Source organism: Oncorhynchus keta, chromosome 1 (assembly GCF_023373465.1).
Source record: "Oncorhynchus keta strain PuntledgeMale-10-30-2019 chromosome 1, Oket_V2, whole genome shotgun sequence".
Lineage (NCBI taxonomy): Eukaryota > Metazoa > Chordata > Actinopteri > Salmoniformes > Salmonidae > Oncorhynchus > Oncorhynchus keta.
This window is the reverse complement of record NC_068421.1, coordinates 56,528,464-56,534,264: the sequence shown is the minus strand read 5'-3', so window position 1 is coordinate 56,534,264 and position 5,801 is coordinate 56,528,464.

The following is a 5,801-nucleotide window of genomic DNA, read 5'->3' as shown; positions in this document are numbered from 1 at the left end:
AAAAGTTTTGAGAATGACACAAATATTAATTTTCACAAAGTTTTCTGATTCAGTGTCTAGATATTTTTGTCAGATGTTACTATGGAATACTGAAGTATAATTACAAGCATTTCATAAGTGTCAAAGGCTTTTATTGACAATTACATGAAGTTGATGCAAAGAGTCAATATTTGCAGTGTTGACCTTTCTTTTTCAAGACCTCTGCACTCCGCCCTGGCATGCTGTCAATTAACTTCTGGGCCACATCCTGACTGATGGCAGCCCATTCCTGCATAATCAATGCCTGGAGTTCATCAGAATTTGTGGGAATTTGTTCGTCCACCCGCCTCTTCAGGATTGACCATACGTTCTCAATGGGATTAAGGTCTGGTGTGATTCCTGGCCATGAACCCAAAATATCGATGTTTTGTTCCCTGAGCCACTTAGTTATCACTTTTGCATTATGGCAAGGTGCTCCATCATGCTGGAAAAGGCATTGTTCATCACCAAACTGTTCCTGGATGGTTGGGAGAAGTTGCTCTCGGAGGATGTGTTGGTACCATTCTTTATTCATGGCTGTGTTCTTAGGCAAAATTGTGAGTGAGCCCACTCCCTTGGCTGAGAAGCAACCCCACACATTAATGGTCTCAGGATGCTTTACTGTTGGCATGACACAGGACTGATGGTAGCGCTCACCTTGTCTTCTCCGGACAAGCGTTTTTCCAGATGCCCCAAACACCAAGCCATCCTCCAAAAGTCTTCACCTCACTGTGCATGCAGATGCACTCACATCTGCCTGCTGCCATTCCTGAGCAAGCTCTGTACTGGTGGTGCCCGAGCCCGCAGCTGAATCAACTTTAGGAGATGGTCCTGGCGCTTGCTGGACTTTCTTGGGTGCCCTGAAGCCTTCTTCACAATAATAGAACCGCTCTTCTTGAAGTTCTTGATGATCCAGATAAATGGTTGATTTAGGTGCAATCTTACTGGCAGCAATATCCTTGCCTGTGAAGCCCTTTTTGTGCAAAGCAATGATGATGGCACGTGTTTCCTTGCAGGTAACCATGGCCGACAGAGGAAGAACAATGATTCCAAGCATCACCCTCCTTTTGAAGCTTCCAGTCTGTTATTCGAACTCAATCAGCATGACAGTGATCTCTAGCCTTGTCCTCGTCAACACTCACACCTGTGTTAACGAGAGAATCACTGACATGATGTCAGCTGGTCCTTTTGTGGCAGGGCTGAAATGCAGTGGAAATGTTTTTGGGGATTCAGTTCATTTGCATGGCAAAGAGGGACTTTGCAATGAATTGCAATTCATAACATTCTGGAGTATATGCAAATTGCCATCATACAAACTGAGGCAGCAGACTTTATGAAATATATTTGTATATTTATAAATACAAATATATTAATATTTGTGTCATTCTCAAAACTTTTGGCCACGACTGTATATACTGTATTTTATACCGTCTTGCCTATGCCGCTCTGTCATATTGTACATATTCCTATTCCATTCCTTTACTTAGATTTTTGTGCATTAGGTAGTTGTTGTAGAATTGTTAGATTATTTGTTAGATATTGCCGCACTGTCGGAACTAGAAGCACAAGCATTTCGCTACACTCACATTATAACATCTACTGTGTATGTGACCAATTAAATTGGATTTGATTTGTGGGGATGTACAGGATTTTGTTCTGAGTTCAAATGTAGGCCTACATGGTGTTACATGGTGTTGTTAGTGCGAATATAGTTTCATTATTTCATTATTTCATTATTTCAATTTCAGTAAATAATGCTTTCCAATTGTTATTCAGGATAACTTAGCTACCAAATATGGACCTACAGTAGTATTAGAGAGTAGGCTGTCAATGTAGCTTGGTCCATATAACCATTGGTATTACCTTACACATATGGCTGTATCACATCCGGACGTGATTGGGAGTCCCATAGGGCGGAGCACAATTGGCCCAGCATCGTCTGGGTTTGGCCGGGGTAGGCCGTCATTGTAAATAAGCATTTGTTCTAAACTGACTTGCCTGGATAAAAAACATAACCTTGATGTATTCCAGGCAGGTTACCACCTGCAGTATTGCCCCATAGTGTATCCAAACCTAACTGGAGGCAAAATCAAACATGTGACACTGAGCTGCTCCAATCAGGGAGGCCTAATCCATGGCTTTAGCCACATCTGTTTGGTAGTTGGTTGGGCTACTGAATGGCTGAACCGTAGCTGGGGGAGTCTGTGGAGCCTTTGGAGTGTTCCGTTGTGCAAATAACGCACTCCTGTTCTCAGAGTCAAGAGAAGCAATGTATTCTGGCAGCCTCCTGGGCCACATTGCCTGTGTTATTCTCTCCCCCTGTGTGTATTTTCCTCACAGATTCATTGTTTGTTGTGAATAAGAATAACAGTCATGGGCCAGATGCAGGAGGGAGACGCGATTGAAATTCTAGAGAACTTTCGGGGAGTAATCAGGAGCAGAGGGGATGGTTTCCTCCCAGTTCACTTTATGCTCACGTAGAGATTTGTGTGGAATGGGACTTATTTTCACATGACCTCACCATATCTCCATGGTGACCTACAGCTTATCCGTATAGCTGCTTATATCAGCACGGGTGTTAACCAGATCTTGTTAGTCAAATAGAAACCAGCGGCCGTTTGAGCACACTTTGATAACCACCGTTGACCACCTCAACTGGTTTAGATATTGAGAGAGCTCTTGCGTTGGGCCAGTAAATCTCAGAGCTTTGAAGCTCCAGTAGCCTACCAGGAAGTGTCTCACAGTGCTGATGACATGCAGTCCGTAGCCCAGACTCAAGTCTGCTAGTGTAGCTGGGCAGTCAGGAAGTTAAGAAATCATGTTGCCATGAGTGAGGAAAGTGGTATTAACTTCACCTGGTATAACTAGAGCATTTACATTGGGAGGTATTGTGTATATCGGGCATATCACTGACCCACTGGGGCACAGACGTCAATTCTCAGTCTATTCCATGTTGGTTCAATGTGATTTCATTGAAAGGAACAATGTTGATTACTGCACTGTCGGAGCTAGAAGCACAAGCATTTCGTTGCACCCGCAATAGCATCAGCTAATCACGTGTATGTGACCAATAAAATGTGATAAGATTTGATTTGATTCAACCAGTGTGTGTCCAGTGGGGAGTAAATAAGGACTCAATAACCGAGTAACATTTTGGATCTCATTGACCAACATTTCGCTATGTAGCAATGATTGAATTCATTAGGTATATTGTGTTGAGGTTAAATTAGGTTGTATGTTCATCATGAATAAGCTCATTTACTTCTGTACCATAAATTTAATTTCTTGTGTTTAGAAAACAAGACTCCACAATGTTTCCGTGAAATCATTAGGCTAAATGTAAGTCTGATATTTGAGGGAAATGGTTTGAAGAATGATTTCGCAGCCCTGCCTATTTTTGGGATTGCGGGCATTTTTTTGAAGATTCTGCATTGACCATCATCATCCATCCTCTTTGTTCAACAGTTCACTCAACATTTTCCCATTACCTCCTTGATAACAGGCCGTGATGGTCGTGATGATATCCTTGTTTAACAGCAGTACAGAAGTACATCTGCACTCTGTGGCATGAGCATGACCCGCTTCATTTGTGTGGGTGAGTGTGTGTGTTTGCGAGTGTGTGCGTGTCTGCGCTGTGCTGTGCTGCCCAGCTCTACCACAGCCTGCAGATGGTGTTAGATGAGCTGGAGGGGATGATGAATGAAGTGGCTGGTGTCAGGCCCTCATCTGGAATGCAGCCTTGGGTATCAACACCGTCTATGCCAAACATCATGGTTCACTTCCACTGAAGAAGCACTCTCAGAACAAATCACTGACAATATGGACGTTGATCCTGGCAGATTAAATATGTTTAGGACACCTGTCATGACAAATAGTGTCCCCCTGGCAAAAAAAAGTGTCCGGGCACAATTTGGCATGTTCTAGGGAGGGCCCTAGCAACAGACGCTAATAGCTTCTCGAATCCCATTGTGATGGCAGGGAGACACTATTTAGCATTACGGACCTGCAAAAGTTAGTGTGCACATGTAAATTGACAGGTTATCCTCTCAGGGCAAAGTGCATCCAGTCAGGGTAGCCTTGGTCTGGGCTGGGCGTTAGAGGTCAGAGGTACTGAAGGATAAAGACCTTTGGGGTGGGCGTGGTGATTTGAGATGTGCTATACTGTAGGTACTGAGGTGGGCCAGCGGGGGGCAGAAGGGCCATATTGGGGAGGGTGAGTTGTGGTGAAGAGCGTAAGGTACTGGGTGTTGGAGGCTGATGAACTTTGCCGAGGCCAAGGTGGAGGTGCTCTAGTCCAACGGAATTTCTGTGCCACCTGTCTGCACGATCGCCGCCTGGCCTTTGATGTGCTGTGGCGGGGTGGCAGCCAGATGTGAAGGCCCAGCTGTGGTTTTGACCTGGAGAGTTCACGTAGTCCCTCTGAATCTCCCTCTGAGCCTCTCCACAGGACAGATGGCCATACGTACCGCGTGGTACATGTTCATGATTTGTATTTGAGCTGAACACTGAAATAACAAAAATAACAAAGAGAATGAACGAAACCGAAACAGTTCTGTCTGGTGCAGACACAAAAACACAAAACATAGAATGCCCACCCCAACTCACGCCCTGACCAAACCAATATAGAGACATAAAAGGGATCTCTAAAGGTCAGGGCGTGAAGTTGTGGGAAGGATTAACTCAGGTCACTCAACGACAGCCCACCTATTGTGTACTGTAGTGTGTGTATTTCCACAGGTTTACCCCACAAAATGTAAGAACTGTGAATAGTTGCAGCCTATATTGATTTTGAAAGAACGCATACACTTGACATATTTATTTATTTCCGTGGCTCTGTCAGTCGTGACTGGTGTGAACATGACCTCCTTATTACAAAGCCCTCAAAGAGAAAGCTCTCGAAAGAACACACAGAGCTCTGAGCTCATCAGGCAATATGCACCACGCTCTCCCTCTTTAACAGCTTCACCGTCAAATTCTCAAAGCTTTAGGAAACATATGTGTCTATTTTTATTGGAAGAAGCAATTGAGCAGGCCTCTGCGTGTGTTGGCGTTGATCAGGCAGGGTTCCTGCCCACGGATAATTCCAACCAACACCTCAGGACAGATGAGGAAAAGGGGTTTTCTAGAGGTCATTATATTAGAAAGTTGCACCTATTTAGTTTTATTTTCAGATGTCAACCTTAATATTGGCACTGAAGGTTATTAAAAAATTAAAAAATACTTTTTTTGTTGTTGAGATAACAGCCCTGAACACATGCCAATATCAGGATAGAGGACAGGCATCCCTCGACATTGTGATCTGCCCTTCCTCTGTGCCCTCTCTTGTTGCCCTATGAAGAGGCAGGCTCTTGTCCGGAAGCCGAGCGTAGGCAGGAGAGAACGGTGTCTCTGCCAGATGCTGTGTAACCTCTCCCAGTGGGTTGAGAGTGGTGCCCATCTGCGTAGGCTGTGTGTGTAAGTGTGACTGTGTGTGTAAGTGTGGCTGTGTGTGTAAGTGTGGCTGTGTGTGTAAGTGTGGCTGTGTGTGTAAGTGTGGCTGTGTGTGTAAGTGTGGCTGTGTGTGTAAGTGTGGCTGTGTGCGTGTGCCCTTTGTAGGCATCCCTTCCCGGCACAGGCTGCACCATGCATGGCATCCCCATTTGGCACTGCCCCCAGCCCACCCTGACAAAGCCAGCCCTGCCCTGCCTGCCCCTACTCCCCTGGCCTGGCAACGGCCCCTGGAAAGTTCAAATGCTCCAGCTCAGGATAAATAAACAAACCTAGCAAGGAGAGAAAAAAAATGA